Source organism: Macaca fascicularis, chromosome 19 (genome assembly GCF_037993035.2).
Source record: "Macaca fascicularis isolate 582-1 chromosome 19, T2T-MFA8v1.1".
Lineage (NCBI taxonomy): Eukaryota > Metazoa > Chordata > Mammalia > Primates > Cercopithecidae > Macaca > Macaca fascicularis.
In genome coordinates this window covers 36,302,717-36,323,947 of record NC_088393.1, presented here as the reverse complement: position 1 = coordinate 36,323,947, position 21,231 = coordinate 36,302,717, and the positions used below count along the sequence as shown (strand labels likewise).

Genomic DNA, 21,231 nt, shown 5'->3' with positions numbered 1-21,231 from the left:
ATTTCTATTATCACTATTTAAAGTTGAGAAGACTATTAATGGATCTAAATCACATATTCAAATTAGTTTCTTTTTCTAAAGTTATAATGACTTGAAATTGTATTTCATTTGGGCCCAAAGTATTACCTGAAAAGTAATTTGATTGTTTTATAATTTAAATCATCTGTGTGGAATAAAATTCATTAACCTTATTTACATGTGTGTAAAAATGACGATACTCTAACCAATTAACACTTATAAAAAGCATGCCGTATTTTACAGCATGGAGTTTTGACTTGTACTCTGTCATTCATCCACCTCTCTGAGCCCATTTAGCTCCAGAAACCTAGGATAGGAGTTGATTTCCAGTTTTGGCTAAAACTAGTAATTTAGTTGTTTATCTAGACAATGTGGTATGTGGAAATTGTGTCTTCACTTCGCAGGACTGAGGGAGCAGTGGGCTATTGAGGCAAAACTTCAGCATCATCTTCCCAGGACAGTAGGGGAGCACTGACTCCCAGAGGGCCTGGCCTGGAGGCCCTTACTGGGAGCTTGAGGCTATCTGTTGGGAAATGTCAAACCCTGGATATTGGATCCTTTCTTTCAGAGATCTACCCTGGAGACGCACAAACATGTCATTCTCTGGCCAGCCCTTCCTAGGCACAGTGTCAGAGATTCTTTTCTCTTTTTTTTCTTCCCTTTTTGTTTTTTTGAGACAGAGTCTCACTCCGTCACCCAGGCTGGAGTGCAGTGGTGAGATCTCAGCTCACTGCAACCTCTACCTCCTGGGTTTAAGTGATTCCCCTGCCTCAACCTCCTGAGTAGATGGAATTACAGGCATGTACCACCATACCCGGCTAATTTTTGTATTTTTAGTAGAGGCAGGATTTCACCATGTTGGCCAGGTGGGTCGCAAACTCCTGACCTCAAATGAGCCACCTGCCTCAGCATCCCAAAGTGCTGGGATTACAGGCATGAGCTGACCCACTTGGAGATTCTTTCCAAAGCAAGCCTCAAGGAGTTCCTGATGTGGTTAAGACACTCACCTACGAGGCTGAGTGCAGTGGGTCTAGCTTTGGCTTTGTTTTTTATTTAAATTTTATTTCGACTTTTATTTTAACTTGGTGGGTACATGGGTACATTTTTTACATGAGTGTATTGTTTGAGGTTTGGGGTACGATTGATCCCATCACCCAGTTAGTGAGCATAGTACCCAATAGGTAGGTTTTCCAGCCCCTGCCCTCTCCCTCTCTCTCTCTCCTCTAGGGGTCTCCAGTGTCTGTTACAGTTTCCATCTTTGTGTCCGTGTGTGTTCAATGTTCAGCTCCCACTTGTAAGTGAGAACATGCAGTGTTTGTTTTTCGATTTCTGCGTTAATCCTCTTAGGATAAGGGCCTCCAGCTGCATCCATGTTTCTGCAAAGGACATGATTTTGTTCTTTTTTTATGGTTGCATAATATTCTGTGGTGTGTATGTACCACAATTTCTTTATCCAGCTCACCATTGATAGGCACCTGAGTTGATTCCATGCCTTTGCTGTTGTGAATGGTGCTGTGGTAAACACATGAGTGCAGGTGTCTTTTCTGGTAGAATGACTTATATTCCTTCATGTCTATACCAGTCATGAGATTGTTGGGCCAGATGGTAGTTCGATTTTTAGTTCTTTGAGAAATCTGCGAACTGCTGTCCCCAGTGGCTAAGCCAATGTGCATTTCCATCAGCAGTGGATAAGCAGTCCTAGGCTGTGCTTGAGTCCAGGCTTTAGCTCCTGCTACCCGTGTGATCCTGCATTTCAAGTTCTCTGTCACCTGGACCATCAACAGAGCCTCCCTGCAGGCCCTGTGTGCTGCCCTCACCTCCAACATTTCTTTTGCTTTATTTATTTCGAAGCATGAAGCCAATCGAATCAATATCTACTCATGAGCTTTCCATGGCTTTCCACTGCTGCCTGCATGGACAGAGCCCATCACCTTGGCCAGCTCGCACACCACCCCACCCCTGCCCCCCAGCCCCACCGCCCTGCATCCATCTTTGCACTTACTGCATCCTCCCGAGCCTTGGCAGGTGCTGTTCCTTTGCTTGGAGTGTCCTTCCCTCCCTTCCTTGACAAGTAATCTCTAACTCACCATTCCTGCTTCAACTTGAAGGTCACCTTGACTTCCTTGACTGGGTCACATCCCACATGGGCCTCTTGAAGAAGCAGTTGCTTATCTTCCTCTCTGTCACGGCCCTGTCCACAATTGCAATTTCCCATTTGCTATTGTGACTGTATCCTATCTCTCCCTTATGCAAAAGCTCTGTAAAAAAGTCAAAAAATAACAGATGCTGGCGAGGCTATGGAGAAAAGGAAACGCTTATACACTGCTGGTGGGAATGCAAATTAGTTCAGCCACGGCGAAGAGCTGTTCGGAGATTTCTCAAGGAACTCGGCACTGCCATTCTTCCCAGCAATCCCATTACTAGGTATATAATTGAAAAGGAAACCAATCCTTCCACCATAAAGACACCTGCACTTCTTTCTTCATCACAGCACTACTCACAATAGCAAAGACATGGATTCAACCCAGGTGCCCATCAGCAGTGAGCTGGATGAAGAAAATATGGTACATATCACCATGGAATACTACACAACCACATAAAAGCATGAAATCATGTTCTTTCCAGACACATGGATGCAGCTGGAGGCCATTATCCTCAGCAAATTAATACAGAAACAGAAGACCACATGTTCTCACTTATAGTGGGAGTTACACAGTGAGCACATGCGGACATAGAGATGGGAGCAGCAGACACCAGCGTCTACTTGAGGGTGTGGAGGGGAGGAGGGTGAGGACTGAAAAGCTACCTATTGAGTACTATGTTTATTACCTGGGTGATGGGATCATTTGTACCCAAAACCTCGGTGACACCCAATGTACTCATGTAACAAACCTGTACATGTACCCCTTGAATCTAAAGTAAAAGTTGAAAAAACCCAAAGTTCTGTAAAGGCAAGAGCCAGCTGGTTTCTTGCTTCCCATTCTCTTCCCATCCTATAGCTTAAGTCTGGCTTCCTAATTAACATATGTTGAGTTAATTATGAACAAGTATGACTTCATTGTTCCCTTACTTTAACAGAAGGAAACTCAGTCTCACAATCTCCCTATGAGGTTGATACTCAGTGAGTGTATATGTAAGGCATCTAGCCGGTTGCCCCCAGTGGTACCACCTCTGTCCTCCCCTGGGGATATGTAGGCTTCTGGCTGGAAGCCAGCAGCGGTGGAGCGGGACAAGTTTCCATTTAGCGGTCTAGGTGCACACACCTGATCACAGATAGGTGAGTAAGAAAACCACAGCACGTCTCTGATTCACACCTCTGTCTTTGATTTTCTATTTCTAACACTCCGGGCAGTGAATCCCATCAAAAATAAATAAGATAATCCCATCAAGAATCAAGAAGGGAATGTAGACAGTGCATTGCTCTTGGAAGCTTTGTCTTGAATATCAGATTCTTATTGGGCTCAGAATTACCCACCTGAAATGAGAACGCTGGATGAGGGCCTCCCACACAACAGGCACTGCCCCTCAAGACCCAGTCCTTCTCTGGGCTCTGGACGAAACTGAGCCTCAGGCGTCTCTGTGAGCTGGGCTGATGGATGTCATTTGCTCAGGTGCGTCCCTGGTGAAAACTTCCTGTCACCATATCCTTGGCTTCTGGCTTCGGCTCTGTTTGCATTTTGGCTGTGCAGGCCATGGGAAAGTCACAGTGAACCTCAGAAACGTCCCCCAAATCCCCGGGCCTCAAATGACAAGAATGATAGTTGGCAGACAGTGAGGAAGCTCCTGGGCATTATTTTGGGGAAAATCTCTACAGGACAGAAAGAGGACTCTGGAGACTGTTACCAAGTCTAGGAACACTACAGGGCTGGATATGTCACACTTTCCTTCAGAAGGGAAACAGGTCAGGTGCAGTGGCTCATGTCTGTAATCCCAGCACTTTGAGAGGCTGAGCCGGGAGGATCACTTGAGGCCAGGAGTTCCAGACCAGCTTGGGCAACATAGCAAGACCCCGTCTTTACAGAAAATAAAAATATCAGCCGTGGAAGGTGGCACATGCCTGTACTTCCAGCTCCTTGGGAAGATCGCTTGATCCCAAAAGTCCGAGGCTACGGTGAGCTATGATCACACCACTGCACTTCAGTTTGGGTGACAGAGCAAGATCCTATCTCAAAAAAAAAAAAAAAAAAATTCACAAAGGGAAACTTGCGGCCCGAGTGCAGAGACATGGTCCCAGCTCCACTTGGTTCTGCGGTGGGCCGACTCGATGACCGCAGCCTACCACCTCCTCTCTGCTGGTCTTGAGTCTTCCTTTTGTAAAAAGAGCATGGTCATATTGGGTTGACATCCCCTGAACCCCTGAGCCAACTCTGTCATTCTTCAATGTCTTCTGGCCATGGCCACTTGCACAGTAGTCCAAGGAATTCTAGGTGTTTGGGTCTCCAACCTGCTGCTAAATTGTGTGGGTGCAGACTGGGTACTTTTATTCACAGCCTGAGGCATGGTGGTTTTCTTTCTGCCAAGATGCAAATTTTCTTCTATTTATTGTCAATGGACCCCAGGCAGTTCTGTCTCCCTGAAGGCCCCTCTCCTTGTTCACTGCTGGGAAAGAGGAGAGGCGAGCCCATGGCTGTTCTATGCAGTGCCTGAGACATGTGAATTCCCACTGGCTCATTGAGAATGATATTCAACGGCGACCCTTGCAGACCTCCGGGTACCATTAACTCTCCCTTAATGCCTCGAGGCCCTGTTCCTTTTGCAGTCTGGTTTTCTTCTGTGTGACTGAGCAGAAATTATGTCTCCAAGATCTTGGTGGCATTTTCAGGTATTCATTAGTCCTGAGAACACACTTGCTTTGCAGCTCAATGCTGCAGGCACCTGCGTTTCTCAAGGCCTCACGGCACTCTGGTCAGAGCGGGTTTTCTGGTTTTCTAAACAACAGTAATTCAGACCTCACGGGCTCCGGGCAGGACCTCGGTTCTCTGAAAACTTTCTTCTCTGAGTGATTTAGAAAATACCAGCTGTGGGCCTCACAGAGACCTGGAAATAGTCATCCATGTTTGGAGGGTTGAATGGTATCCCCCAAAATTCATACCCACCATGAACCTCAGAATGTGACTTTACTTGGAAATAGGGTCTGCAGATTAATTAAGACGAGGTCATACCAGATTAGGGTGGGCCCAAAATCCAATGGCTGGTGTCCTTCTAAGAAGAGGACAGACACACACACACACACACACACGCACACACACACACACACATACACGAGGAGGCCATATGAAGACAGAGGCCCAGACTTAAGTGATGCTTCCACAGGCCAAGGAATACCTGGGGTCCCCAGGAGCTGGAAGAGGCCAGGGAGTCTCCTCTGGAACCTTCAAAGGAAGTGTGGCCCACCTGACACCTGTCGATTTTGGACTCCTGTTCTTTGGGACTACGAGAGAATACATTTGTGTTGGTCCAAGCATCTGGTTTGTGGAATCTGCCATGGCAGCCTCAGGAAACTGCTGAACATGCTTCTGCACCAGGCCTTCTTTGACATTCTCCCCACGAAACCCACTTAAGGATGGGGCTCCTGAAACTGCGCTTATTGCTGTCCTTGGCAGCCATCTTTGCTCCTGTTCTGCAAGGAAGTATTTGGTTGTAAGTCAAGGCTCCTGGGATGCCAGTGACTTCAGTGACAGGACTGTGCTTTTCTATTAGGGTGATAAATATAAAAGCAGGATATTTGTGGGATTTTAGAAGCTCGGAGTCTGCCAAATTCATTTCCGGGTGTTCTCTCCATCTTCCCTCATGGTTGCAGAATGGCTACTGGAGATCTGAATATTCTATATCTACAAGCAGGAACGGCTAAAAGACTCAGCTCTCTTTCCTTTTTCACCAAAGAAGAAATGATCATCTGAAGCCCCCAGCAGTTCCTCAAGTCCCCTCAGTCAGAACTCGCCCTTTGCCCACCCTGACCACCTCCCGTGAGGGCAAGTTTCCTGGAGAGCTCAGCTCCAGGCACCTGTGTCTGGGAAGCTGCCTGGTCAGCAGCTGCTGCTCCCAGCTCTCCCGCCTTGTCAGTTGGCTGTGAACTTAAGCTTCCTTTTCTCTGCTGGGGTGCTCCTCTGCTCACTTTTATACCTGAAGTGGTGGCCTGTGCTAGGTCCTTTCTATGTCATTGCTGTTCTGCTGCGGGTCCCACTGCCAAGTGACTCAGTCCTCACCAGCCCCATGCAGATTGCAGCAGAGGGGATGGACTAACCCAGCGCACATGCCTGCGAGGCTGGCGCTCACCTCTCATTCGATTGCTCATTGCTAGGAGGTCACATAGGCGATCACATACTCAGTGGGGCCAGTGGGTGGGGCTGATTTTGGAGAATGGGCTACACTCAGGGTTGAAGCCTTAACACATGTCTAATGTGAGGTTTGTCCACCAGAACGTTGACAGGAAAGAAGGTGAAATGTTGAGAGAATGGGCAAGTCTCACCCAGACTGACCAGTGGACTTAAGAATTTTTCTGTTTCACTGTTAGTTAGGTGCATTAAAAATAAAGTAAAATAAAGTCGGGCGCGGTGGCTCATGCCTGTAATCCTAACACTTTGGGAGGCTAAGACAGGCAGATCACCTGAGGTCAGGAGTTTGAGACCAGCCTGGTCAACATGGCAAAACCCCGTTTCTATGAAAAATACAAAAATTAGCCGGGCATGGTGGTGCAAGCCTGTAGTCCCAGCTACTCAGGAGGCTGAGGCGGGAGAATCACTTGAACCTGGGAAGCAGAGGTTGCAGTGAACTGAGATCGTGCCACTGTACCCCAGCCTGGGTGACAGCGCAAGACTCCATCTCAAAATAAAATGAAAATAAGATAAAAATAAAGTAAAATAAAAATGAAAACTGGAAAGGCCCCTGGGCAGGACAATGCTTGCCTTCAGAACATCCAGCTTTCCTTTCACAGCTAGTGTGCTCTTCTCTTTCTTTTATCACAATCCCACCCTTTGGTAAAGTATGGTTTATCTTACTTTATCTTACTTTATCAAGCTTAGAGTACGGTCATTGTTGCAGAGCACTCCTGGGCCTAGAGCTGGAACCCAAGAGAGCATTCACAGAATTCCTGGAGCTAGGGCCTAGGGAGGGTGAGGGGACACTGTGTATGCAACCCAGACCCCTTTCAGCAGCCAAGGATTTATTCCCAAGCTATTGGAGGACAGCCAGAAGGTGGCCCTCAGCTGTGCTTTGGATAGTATTTTTGCTGAAGAAAACAGCCTCAGCCAGGACCTTGGGAGCCTGAGGAAGAAGGATTGCTTGAGCTCAGGGTTCAAGACCAGCCTAGGCAACATAGCAAGACCCTGTCTCTACAAAATACATCAATAAATAAATTATCCGGGTGTAGTGATGTGCATCTGTAGTCCCAGCTACTCAGGAAGCTGAGCCAGGAGGATGACTTGAGCTCAGGAGGTAGAGGCTGCAGTAAGCTATGATCGCATCACTGTACTACAGCCCAGATGACACAGCAAGACCCTGCCTCCTACAAAAATAAATAAACATTACAGAAGAAGAAGAGGAAGAAGAAGAAGAAGGAGAAGGAGAAGGAGAAGGAGGAGGAGGAGGAGGAGGAGAGGAAGAGGAAGAAGAAGGAGAAGAAGGAGAAGAAGGAGAAGAAGAAGAAGAGAAGAAGAGAAGAAGAAGAAGAAGAAGAAGAAGAAGAAGAAGAAGAAGAAGAAGAAGAAGAAGAAGCAGCAGCAGCAGAAGAAGCCTCACCCAAGGTGACATAGGCTTCCCAATGACTGGTCAATGAAGGCTATAAAGTTTCAGCCCCTCCCCCATCAGGAGCATCTCTGCAGGGCCACTGCAACTCCAAAGCTCCGTGCAAGGCGGCTGCAGTCTTTGATGGTCCACATCCCAGCTGGATATCTCCCTCTCCCTCTGCCTAATCCTGCTTCTTTCCCCTGCGTCCAATAGATATTGATCCCAGTAAGCATCCTGACTGCTCCTCTCCATCTCAGAGCCTGCTCCCTAGGGAACCTAGTCCTGCATGGAGTGCCCTGAGGCTTATAGGCTTTGTGCCATCAGGTTGAACCCATGCCTGGAGCAGCCCCACAATATTACAAACACCTCTGAGCTGAGGGACAGGGCAGGGGCTGCTGGACCACGGGCCTTGCCCCCAAGCCTTGCTTCATGTCTGGCTCCATGTCTGGCCCCTATGTGACCCCTTCTAGAAAGCCCTCAGGAAGACTGATTAGGCAAGTGCTAGCAGAGGGTGGGCTGCCCAGGTCCACTGGCAGACACCCAGATGGCCTGTGATCTTGTGGAGCAACACAGGCTCACGCTGTGACATTCAACAGCATTAGGCCTCCAAGGGAAAGTGGTGGGGGTGGGGGGCAATCTGCTTCATGTAGAGCCCTGATGCCTAGGGCTCTGTCCTTGGCCATGGAGTGACTCTGGGCTAAAATGTTGGCTTTCTGCATGAAGCATTCAGCTACTAGAGGTGGGCAGGTGGAAAACCGCACACCCTCACACTGAGAGCACTGGGAGGGTGACCTCCGAGGGACCCCCGAATGAGGCTAGTTCTGTTGGGAGAATCCTGGCCTCGACACTGTGTTCATCACAGAGAATTAATCTTCTTCCTGCCCACCCATTGTCCCCTCCCCACTACTAAAAAAAGATTTTTTAAAAAAGGTCCAGGAAGAATTCTCCATTCATCCTGCATGACTTGCAAAATTGAGTTAAGGGTCCCAGGGGTCTTTGTTATTTTTATGTGACACTGATTAACCACTTTGCACTCCTCTGCATCGGAGCTCACAGTCACTGACATTTTTGCACAGAAAAGCAACTTTCCTGAACTTCATTCCTTCTTGTAAACAGAAGCATTAAAACTGGTCCCAGCTGGGCCTGGTCTTTGAGTGACAGTCTTTGGTTCCCTGAATCTTCCTGTAGGATCCTCTCTCTCTACTGCGTGTCTTTAGGGCCATCACTGGGGACACAGCACTGGAAGCAAATCTTAACAGACTATTATTTTTAAAGGATTTTTGTCTTAATAATTCTCCAAATGTAAGAAATTGGAACCCTTGTGAGACTGGAAAGATATGCACTTGTGTGAATAATTCTGACACCCTCAGCCCTCAGTGAGATTTGAAAATCAGATTCTTTGAAGGCAGGGGGTCTTGGTGAAAAGCAGTGGCCTGAGCTCTGCTGGGAGTCCTGCCCCCATTCTCCTTTGATCTAGGCCTTTGGCTTGGGGAGTGTATTAGCCTGGCTTCTCCAGAATAATGGAACCAGTAGCACAGAAATAAATATAGATATAGGTGTAGACACGTAGATATACAAAGAGATTTACTATAGGGAATCAGCTCCTGTTTACTATTGCCTCAGATTTACTATAAGGAAATGGCTCAGATTATAAAGGCTGAGAAGTACACATCCTACAGCTATCAAGCTGGCACCCAATGGAGCCAATGGTTTAGCTCTAGTGTGAGTCCAAGGGCCTGAGAACCAGGAGAGCTGATGGTATCCGTTTCAGTCTGAATCCAAGTCCAAGGGCAGGAGACAACAGGCATCCCAGCTCTAAGACAGTCAGACAGAGTGAAAGATTATTTTCCCACTCAGCCTTTTATTGTATTTAAGCCTTTAACAAATTGCATGAACCCTGCGCACCCACCACATTGAATAACTGCTTTACCCAGTCTATCAATTTTGATGTGAATCTCGTCTGGAAACACCCTCATTGATATGGTTTGGCTGTGTCCCCCTCCAAATTTCATCTTGAATTACAGCTCTCATAATTCCCATGTGTTGTGGGAGGGACCCAGTGGGAGATAATTGAATTCTGGGGCAGGTTCCCCCATACTGTTCTCGTGCTAGTGATTAAGTCTCATGAGATCTGATGGTTTGATAGGGGGTTTTTGCCTTTGCTTGGCTCTCATTCTTTCTTCTCTGCCGCCATGTAAGTTGTGTCTTTCACCTTCTGCCATGATTGTGAGACCTCTCCAGCCATGTGGAACTGTGAGTCCACTAAACCTCTTTTTCTTTAGAAATTACTCAGTATTGGGTATGTCTTTATCAGTGGTGTGAAAACAGACTAATACACTCATAGACACACCCAGAATAATGTTTAACCAAACCAAATGTCTTGGCACCCCACAGTGTCAAGCAGACACATAAAATTAACCAGCACAAAAAGGAAGGAGCTAATGATATGGTGGATTAGTCAAAGAACCCCCCATAGTCCCTTGGCCAGGTTTGGGATTAGAGAGGCGAGGGAGCTGATTTGGGACTGCAGTGAACAAGCAGGAGTGCCTCTGGGTGCTTTCTGTCTCTCAGAGCTAGAGGATCTCGTGCGCATCACTTCCCCGGTGTGAGCCCCTCTGCGGGACCTGCAGGCCTCCAGGTTTCTCTGGCTGGGTGTCCCATGCTAGCTCATGGCCCTGGCCCATGGTCCACAGTTCAAGTGGGGTTTTCATCCTTGTTGGGCTCACCCTTGGCATAGAGAAGACGTGGACTTCTCCTAGGAGAAGGATCTCTTATGGAGATCCTGAAAGCAAAGATTTTCATTTGAGAAAAAGGCATCTCACAAAAAGGCACCTGCCATGGCTGGGATGTTTTGACCCCTCCAAATCTCATGTTGAAATGTGGTCCCCAGTGTGGAAGGTGGGGCCTGGTGGGAGGCGTTGGGTCACGGGGGTGGATCCCTCATAGATGGCTTGGTGCCACCCTCCTGGTGATTAGTTCGTGGGAGAGCTGGTTGTTAGAAAGCCCGGCACTCCTCCTTTCTCTGCTCCCTCTCACACCATGTGAGGCCTGCTCCCCTCCACCTTCTGCCATGAGGAGAAGTTTCCTGAGGCCTCACCAGAAACTGAGCAGAAGCTGGTGCCATGCCGCTTGTACAGCCCACAGAACCATGAGCCTATTAAACCTCTTTTCTTTATCAATTACCCAGCCTCAGGCATCCTTCATAGCCACACGAGTGGACTAACACAGCAGGCATATGTGGGTCCTCTGTCAATTAGGAATTCCTATCAGCGCAGAATAGTTAAGACCTGAAAAATAGCAGCTTAAATAAAACAAAAGAACAGAAAAATACACAAAAGAACAAAAACGTTGTATTTGTTCCTCAGGTAATGAAAGCTATGAGCAGCCGGAACTGTATGCAGCTCCACTGGCATGGAGGATTCTGTCTCCTTCCTCCTGGCAGCTCTGCTTGTCTTGGGCAAGGACCCTCAGGTTCCTGATTCTCCAATGAATCTGGGTGATGCAAGGGAGAGAGGGGGATGAGTCTGGCAGTGATGGGCATAGAGAAAGGAGCCTGTCCTCTCAACCCCTCTCCTCTTTGACAGAACTTTCCCAAAAGTTCTGTCCCATGACTTCAGCTGACTTCTCATTGGCCGTCCCTGCCTGGAAGGAAGCTTGGATTTGAACCTCTGACACCCTCAAGAAAACCGTGACTCTGCACATCGGTATCCTAGCCACCTGCTTGCTGGTGCCTGTTTGCGATGCGACTGTCTGACGTTCCTTGCCCTCTCAGCCCCGTTTGTTCTTAGCGAAAGTTTTAGTATGATATCAGGCCCTGTGTTCTTTCTCCCACTTGTTCAGAATGTATCTGTGTTGTAGTTATCAGGGACAGAACAATGATATCCTACTTTAAGCCAGAAGAGTGATCTATAGGCTCCAGCAACCACACTGTGAAGGAGCAGGATGGAGGTCTCCTTGGCCCTTCCCAGAGTCGGGGCCTGGGAAACCATCCAGTCTCTAGTCCCCCTCTCTGTCTTACTCTCATTCCTTTCACTTTCCTCTGCACGGGGACTTTGGCTATGTTCCATCTATTTAAATCACTTTTGCCTCCCATCACAGGTCAAGGATGGGGGTGTACAGACTCCTGTTCTTCCACTCCACAACCAGAGCAGACAGGACTCTTCTCCACCTCCCCAGTGTGAAAAATCCCAGAGGAGACTCTGATTGGCCCAACCAGGTCATGTGCCCATCTTTTGCCCAATCACAAAGGGCTGGGAATGAGATCATGTAATAGAATCAGTTTTGTTTTGTTTTGTTTTCCGTTTTTTGTAGACAGGGTCTTACTCTGTTACCCAGGCTGGAGTTCAGTGGTGTAATTATGGCTCACTGCAGCCTCAAACTCCCAGGCTAAGATGATCCTCCCACCTCAGCCCCCAAAGCAGCTGGGACCACAGGCACAAGCCACCATGACTCAGCTAATTTGTGTGTGTGTGTGTGTGTGTGTGTGTGTGTGTGTGTGTGTAGAGATGGTGTCTCACCATGTTGCCAGGCCAATCTCAAACTCCTAGGCTCAAGTAATTCTCTCACCTCAGCCTCCAAAGTGCTGGGATTATAGGCATGAGCCACCACACCCAGCTGTAATAGGATTTTTTATTTTTTTATTTTTGAGATGGAGTCTTGCCCTCCAGGTTGGAGTACAGTGGTGTGATCTCAGCTCCCTGCAACCTCTGCCTCCCAGGTTCAAGCGATTCTTCTGTTACAACCTCTCAAGTTGCTGGGATTACAGGCACATGCCACCATGACCAGCTAATTTTTGTATTTTTAGTAGAGACAAGGTTTCACCATGTTAGCAAGACTGGTCTCCAACTCCTGACCTTAGGTGACCCACCCACCTTGGCCTCCCAAAGTGCTGGGATTACAGGCGTGAGCCACCGCGCCCGGCCCTGTAATAAGATCATTTATACCTCCTCAGAGATCATGGCTAGATCAGGGTTGAGGAGCAGAAGCCAGAAGGGAGCAGTCATTCCTAAGAATGGGGAATGGCAGGGGTGCAGCTGCAGAAGGAATTGTGTTTCATTAGGCAGCCACCCCGAGTCCCGGGAGCTGCACTTTCTGTGTCTGTTTTCCCACTGATTCATATACTGCCCTTCCTTTGCTCTGCTCTGCATAGCAAGGGATCTGACTGCTATTGGCTGCTTTTCCCAGGCTTCCGCCTTTGCCTCCAGTTGGGGACAGCGATGAGATGCACTGGAGAGACTGCAGGATGCGAGAAGTCTGGTGCATCTTCCCCTTCCTCCCTGTCTCGGGCAGCTTCTCTGGCAGCAGCTGGTCTTTTCTGTGGCTCTGGCTCTGGCATGGATATCCCTGTAGTCTGAGTTTTAGAGGGCTGACCTCGGTCCCACAAACTCTGCCTCTTTCCTTGGTCCCACTGGCCCAGGGAAAGTCGTGTCTTTCTTTTCTTACCAATCTCTGGGTTTACATCATTTCTGTAACCATTTAGCTGAATTAAATTTCTCCTGTCGTAAAAACTTAGTTGTTTTCCTGTTTCGGCCTGATTTGTGCACCTCCTTCCTCTACACGCACTGCTCCTCCTCCTCATTTACAGGAGACACAACCTTTCTCCCCGGACTTTTGCAATGGAAGCCTAAGCTCTAATCTGGGAATAAAAGGCTGTGTCTCCTGTAAATGAATTTCAGACTTCAGTGAACAGGTGCAGGAAGAATGCTCTGAATAGGGAAGTGGGTTGCGAGAATCCCACCCCTCTAGGCAGTCAGCCATTCAGGTCTTTCAGAGGATGCAACTGGCTCCCAATTAGCTGCGAACGGGCGTGCCTGGGGAATCCTAACCCAGACCTTCGTTCCCTGCCTGTCTCCACCTGCCTGTCAGGAGCAATGAAGACTTTTTAATGTGAGCAGACAAAAAAAAAAAAAAAAAAAAACGAAAGCAGAAAGTAAACCAGCAGCAAAACAGCCAGCATATGAGGAAATCACAGCCAAACGGTTCTGGGGCTCCTGTGCTACCTGCATTCTCTGTTACACAATCAATTGAGAGTCGACATAATAATGAATTTTTTTACATTTGATTACACACACCCTGGGATGTCAATCCAGGTAAAGGTCACACTTCTGTTATGCTGGCTGGAAAAACAGTGCTAGATGACTTTTTCCAACGCTCTGATTTGGGGAATGGAAATGGCGTTTATACTGGTTTTTTTTTCTCCTCTGGACTAATGCTACATGTGAACTCATTTATTTTCTCAACATCAGACCCCTCAACCTAACTTAAATCATGTCCCTCACGTGCCTCTTTCCTCCTGTTTTAATAAGCGAGGGTTTCTGCACCAGTTAGAGTAATGCAGTGTCTGTCGTTGTCGCGACATCTAAGATTCACAGACGCTTACGACAATAAGAGTTATTCCTCGCTGTGGGCCAAGTCCACAGAGGGCAGGGCACTGCTCCACGTGTCCTCCCTCTGGGGCCCAGGCCAACGCAGCAGCTGCTCTCTTTAATATTGCTAGTGCCTGGGGCAGAAGGCAGCTTACTCTGACCACAGTTAATGGTCGTAGAAAGTCCCATGGTGACACTCAATTTTTTGTGACCCCTACCACCTTCCCAAAGTTGTATCTCTAGCTCTGACTTTAACCGAATCTCTGCTTTGATGTCTTATCATAATCTCAAATGTATGGCTGGGCATGGTGGCTCATGTCTGTAATCCGAGCACTACCAGAGGCCGAAATGGGAGGATCGCTTGAAGCCAGGTATTTGAGACCAGCCTGAGCAACCTAATAAGACCTCATGTCTATAAAAACAAGAAGTAAAAAATGAGCTGAGTGTGGTGGCACATGCCTGTAGTCCTAGCTACTTGGAAGACTGAGGTGGGAGGATTGTTTGAGCCCGGGAGATAGAGACTGCAGTAAGTCACGGTCATACCACTGTACGCCAGCCTGGCCAACAGAGTGAGACTCTGACTTAAAAAAAAAAAAGTCTCAAATGTAGTGTTAACAAAATGGGACTCTTAACTTTCTATACTTCTAATTACCTCTCATCTCGGTAAATGATACCCCTCTCTACCCACTCGCTTAAGTGAGAAATCCAGGCATTGTTCCTAATTTTCTCTCTTTCTTTCAGTTGCCACATTCAGCCCACCTGCAAGTCTTATTCAAAAAATAGCTTAGGTCATATGGTACATCTAGTTCTAGATCCTTGAGGAATCGCCATACTGTTTTCCATAATGGTTGAACTAGTTTACAATCCCACCAACAGTGTAAAAGTGTTCCTATTTCTCCACATCCTCTCCAGCACCTGTTGTTTCCTGACTGACCCCAGCCATCCCATTACTGGGTATATACCCAAAGGATTATAAATTATGCTGCTATAAAGACACATGCACACGTATGTTTATTGCAGTACTATTCACAATAGCAAAGACTTGGAATCAACCCAAATGTCCATCAGTGACAGACTGGATTAAGAAAATGTGGCACATATACACCATGGAATACTATGCAGCCATCAAAAAGGATGAGTTTGTGTCCTTTGTAGGGACATGGATGCAGCTGGAAACCATCATTCTTAGCAAACTATCACAAGAACAGAAAACCAAACACCGCATGTTCTCACTCATAGGTGGGAACTGAACAATGAGATCACTTGGACTCAGGAAGGGGAACATCACACACGGGGCCTATCATGGGGAGAGGGGAGGGGGGAGGGATTGCATTGGGAGTTATACCTGATGTAAATGACGAGTTGATGGGTGCAGCACACCAACATGGCACAAGTATACATATGTAACAAACCTGCACATTATGCACATGTACCCTACAACTTAAAGTATAATAATAATAAATAAATAAATAAATAAAAGAATAAAACAGTCAACCTAGAAAAAAAAATAGCTTAGGAATCTACCTTTGCCCATATTTACTGCATCCACTTGTCTTAGTTTTGGTTTCCCTTAGAAGTGGATCCTGCTATAAAGATTAAAATGCAACTTATTTATCTGGGTGGTACCTGAAACACTGACAGGGGAGTGGGAAGGTGAGACAGGTGAGACAGTGACTGTAAGGTAAAAAGAAAACCTGGCCAGGTGCAGTGGCTCACGCCTGTAATCCCAGCACTTTGGGAGGCCGAGGCAGGCGGATCACCTGAGGTCAGGAGTTCGAGACCAACCTGACCAACACGATGAAACCCCTCCTCTACTAAAAATACAAAACTTAGCTAGGCGTGGTGGTGCATGCCTGTAATCTCAGCTATTCAGGAGGCTGAGGCAGGAGAATTGCTTGAACCCGGGAGGTGAAGGTTGCAGTGAGCTGAGATCATGCCGCTGCTCTCCAGCCTGGGTGACAGAGACTCTGTCTCAAAAAAAAAAAAAAAAAAAAAAAAGAAAAGAAAAGAAAAGAAAGAGAAAAAAGAAAAAGAAAACCTTAAAACAAAGGAATCCCCTTCTATTTCCATGGTTGTGGTGGGGTCATTACTAAGCCAGAACCAACTGTGGCTAACTAGAGCTGAATCCTGCAGGAACTCCCTAGAAAATGATATAGAACCTATGTCTTAGGGTTATCCTTTTAGCATGGGGGCTATATTATCAATGGAGACCTGGTCCTGGTGAATATTAATTTTTTGGATTTCTAGGCTGTGCTACAAGCAGGCAGAGTGGCTTCAATATGACTTTGGAAAAAGTCTTCCTGAAAAAAGACACAGGTATTGGCAATTTGAAGTCAGCTGGCTCACCGCACTGGTATGGCTAGGAGGAATATGGATGGGAGACCAACAGCATTCACTGTGGTCCATCTGTTTACCCCTCAGGTTCACTTGTGACCCACATTAAGTTTACCCTGTTAACAACTTCTCTTCATGGTCAATCACAGTTTGTCAATCATCAACAGGAAATTTTGTGGGACAAGCTGTAGCTGGGGCCAGTTGCTCCTGAGGTTGGGGCCTCCTATTCGATATCTCACTCCTTTGCCACCACTTCTACGTTCCCATCACCATCTATCAGCATTCAGCATGCTATAGGCTGCTTGCTTGGTAACCTGGACTTTCATGACTGATGGATCTGGGCATTTGGTTCTCATACGGTTGTCAAGCCATGCCTTTGAAGTTATCAACATTAGCAGTTATCAACAAACAAGGAATCACCAAGATTTGCTCCCCAAGTAAGTTCCCTGAGCTCCATACAAACTCCTCCTGGCTTCCCATACACAGCAGCAACTCTGTCATTCATGATAAGCTTGGCCAATACCCTGTCAGGCTGGTAACTCCTTTCTTTGCTTACAGGTTTACTGTGATAAGGAACTGCAAATGACAATCCAGCAGCTGCAGCTTCAGGTTCAGTGGAATCCATACTGTGTCCCCTGGTGGCAGTGTTTCTTCCAGGGTGTCTAGCCCAGCAGAGCCTGAAGCTTTGGGGACAGGCAGCAGAAATTCCCCAGGTGGGCCATTTGACTTAATAGCGGAGTCTTCTCCTATTTTCACTCCTTGGTTCCCAGACAAGTGTGCCCTATCTATTGTGGACACAGTACCATACGTAGTCTTTGGTTCCAAATAGAGATTGCATTTTGAAAAATTCCACCCCTAAACCCACAAAGGACTCTTCCCAATCTGGTGTTCATGTCCTTGAAGTGGCCATTCCAGCATTTTCTCAGGCTGCTGGCAGCTCTGGGTGATGTAGTGTATTAGCACCAGTGGTCTCAGTGGTGTGTTTGTAAACTGGTTTGTGTGTAGGGGGAAGGGGGAGGGATATCCAATTTGTAGAGATTGCCTAAGTTTTGTTATGTAAGTATTTTCGCTATTGCCAATTTCAATCTCCCAGAGATTTCACAACTGCCTCTCAAAATTCTTGAATATTTAACAGCCAACTCTCCTAAGCCAATACAAGCTGGCTCCAATGCACATACCATGGACTGGAGTCCTTGGTTATCTGCCATTGTGGAGCCTCTTTCATTATAAATTTGGTCCCTTGGTGGGAGCCAATGATATGTGAGATTCTCTGAACAACCAGACACCGAGACTCTTCAAGCAAAGAAGCCAAATTCTTCTTAAGAATATGCAACAGTCCCAAGTGAGGGTGAAACATGGCTTCCTCCATGGGGCAATGTGCCCAGTAGAGTCCATTTGCCACCATATGGCTAGCTGGTAACTGTGGCAGTCATGGAAGCTCAGTTAAATGACAGTAGCCTCCAGCTATGAGTGCCTTCAGAATTTGCCTCTGGTTTCAAGCTGAGGCCACAGATGCCTCCTGCAGTGGAACCAGGCACCATTCCGAGCCATCAGTCCTGCCAGATCTCCCTTTTGGGCTGGCGGAGACATACTTAGAGTTGCACCTGTCAACTGAAGAATGACGAGGTTCACAAATTTGGAAAAGAGAACTTTATTTCTTATAAAGGGTTGCAGCCGGCAGGGTGGTCATTCTGACAGGTCAGGAAGCATAGCCTCTGGTCGGAAACCAAAAACCAACGCTTGGAGGGAGAAGAAAAAGGAACAGACATTTATGCTGAGCAGGATGGCTAAGTATACATATTTAATAAGCTATAGGAGTAGTCATGAATATTTATGAAAAGAGACATGGGCACATGCACAATGGAGCTTCACGCCCCTTCATGGGTTCCATGTACAAAATACGGTGTTAGCATGAACCAAGGGTGGAGTTTTCAGCCCCCTGACGTTAAAAGGTGAAGCAGAGGACACAAAAACATTTACTGGGCATTCTCCATAGACTCACCAGAACCATGCCATGATCAGTGATCTCTTGTCAGGAAAAAATGCTGGTCAATTGTGTTAAAACCACAAAACAGTGTGGTGGCATTAGGTGGTTGGTTGATACCAGTGTGGAGTCTGTTAAAAGGGCTGGTTTCTCTTTGGTTCTTAGGGAAGAAGGCGTAGTGGTGGTTAGCAACGGAGGGGGTATAATGAGGTGTGTCCGACCTCCCTCCTGTCATGGCCGAGAATTCAGTTTGCAAGGTCACTCTGGGGTCCCCTTGACCAAGAGGAGGTCTACTATTTGGTTGGGTGGAGGCTTAGAACTTTATTTTTATTTCTCATGTCTCAGATGGAAACTCTTCCTACCCAATCCTCCTCCTTTCTCGCTCCCCCTGGGAAAGTTTGCCTCACATCTGGCAGGCTTGCTCTTCCTAGTCTACCCCTCTTCCCTCTATCTTTCACAGGCATTACCCCCAACAACTCTCTTATATTCCTGACTCCATCTTGACATCTGCTTCCTGGAGAACACACTGGCACACTGTTCTTGGGAGCTGGTACCCATGGAGGGCCCAACCTTGGCATCGAGTACTCATCTGTCAGATCTTCAATAACGACAGTGGCTGCATTAGTCCCAATGAGCAACAGCCCACTTGGAACTGTACGTAACCTGCACCACTGCCACCCACTGCCGCTGTGGCTTCTCTGCTCATGGACCCATCCTGCAGGCACTGGAGTGGGCAAAGATGGATCATCGGGGCTACTTAGTTGATCTGTGCCTCCTCTGTGCTCTCCAGTGGGTATGAGCATATGATACAACTATCTTCACACCTCAAGGCCACTCTCACGGATACATCTGCATACTTTATCCTGGGACATTTCCCCTCCTGCAGCCCCCCAACCCCACCCAAAGTTCCTGAACAACCAGCAAAGCCATTCATAGTAGCCAAAGGTCCTGAATATTCTTATCTTAGGTCATTTCTCCCTCTAATACGAGCTAATGACCAGGTGTACTGCTTAAGCCTAGCCACTGAGAAATCTTCTTTACCTCTGAAATACAACTAAAGGGTAACCACAGTCCATTTTGGGCTTGTAACAACATATTGTCCTGACTTATCAGTGAACCAAGGATGTTTTTCCTCTTTTTTCAGCTGGTGGTAGTAAACATTCATAAAGCCATAGGTATGGAATGAGGAAGACCCATCTGTGCAGCAAAGATAGGGGATATGAGGGTCTGGGCCAAGAGGTAGTTTAATTTATTTGTGTCCTCTGGATCTACTCAGTCTAATCCCAAATGTTTTATTGCCATTGTAGGATAAAATGATGTTATGCCTGCCTAACCTTATGAATTAGTGGGCTGACAACACCCAGCTCAGGAGGCAAAACTCAGATCGTACTGGGAAGAAATTTGATGCTCTGTGATCAGGTGTGCAGTCTCTGGTAGGACCCAATAGCATGCCAGGCACTGCCTTTTAAATTGTGGATAATTTTCTGTTGCAGATATGTCATAGACTGAATTGTGTCTCCCCCAAATTTGTATGTTGAAACACTATGTGACCTGTTTGGAGATCATTAAGGTTAAATTAGGTCATAAGGGCAGGCCCTATCCAATAGGACAAGTGTCCTTATAAGAAAAGGAAGAGAGACCAGAGAGGTCTTTCTGTTTCCTCAGAAGCACAGAGGAAAGCCCACGTGAGGACCGAGTTTCACTGTGTTAACCAGGATGGTCTCGATCTCCTGACCTAGTGATCCGCCCACCTCGGCCTCCCAAAGTGCTGGGATTATAGGCGTGAGCCACCACGCCTGGCCGTGTGTATTTCTTCTTTTAAGAAGTGTCCATGTCTTTTGCCCAATTTTCAATGTTTTTTTTCTGTATTCTAATCTCCCTCTGCCTCTTTCTTAGTAGGACATGAGTGATTATATTCAGGGTTTACCTGGATGATTGGTGATAGTCTCCCCATCTCTAGACCTTCAACTTAATTACATCTGCAAATTCCCTTTGCCATACAAAGGCAACACTCACAGAGACCAGGCCTAGATACGGGCAGGGGCCTTTAAGTCTACCACAGGAGTCTTCTCTGATATACCATGACCATTTGTGGTCCTGGTGTATCCATGTTCCTCTGGTTCTTACATGGCTGTATTAATGAATTAAACTCAGGAATATAGCAGGAACCATTGCATCTTTTAATCTTTGAGGGGAGCTCGGCTTCCTGACATTTTACCTGGAATATGGCATTGCTTCTTATTTACTGTCTTGACCAAAGGGACAGTGTCAGAAATTTGCATTTGACCTTCCCTACTATATCCTTAATTTGATCTTCACCCTGAGGGCATATTTTGCTGGTAGCATCCTTCCAAGTTCACCCAGGTTTTAATGTACTCAGCGTATTTTTATAGTTGAAAAAAACTGAAGATGAGCAACAGTTTTATTTTCCACTGCAGAAAATCCTGGTTCTTTTATATTTCTTCTAAATTCTCCTTTCAAATTCAGCAGTCCCTTCTTCAGTTTATCCCCCTCTTTCTATATCTTATCAAATGCGTACGAGAAATAAAAAGCCAACTGATACATTCTGCATACCGCCTGGATATCTCCTGAGCCCTATCTACAAATTCATGAGGTACATTTCTATCTGTGAACTGACCACAGGTATGGCTCTTCAATACTCCGTGATCACACACCACAAATGTCATCCTCCCCACAGCTTCCTATTGGAACTTTCAGCCTCTACCAGCCATTTTCCAGAAGCTGCTTTTTCAGCCTTTGTCTGCTTGTTTGTCTCAAGGTTCATGCCACATTTTAGGTTTTTGT

The 21,231-nt window shown here is 46.8% G+C and overlaps 1 long non-coding RNA gene across 1 annotated transcript in view; it reads left to right on the top strand.

Moving 5' to 3' along the window:
• Positions 1–20,839, top strand: part of LOC135968503 (uncharacterized) — a 28,922-nt gene extending 8,083 nt beyond the window's left edge. The window contains exons 2-3 of the long non-coding RNA XR_010583363.1: positions 17,001–17,155; positions 18,887–20,839. This is a non-coding gene — a long non-coding RNA (uncharacterized lncRNA). The remainder of the gene's footprint in view (positions 1–17,000; positions 17,156–18,886) is intronic.
• Positions 20,840–21,231: the final 392 nt, after the last annotated feature.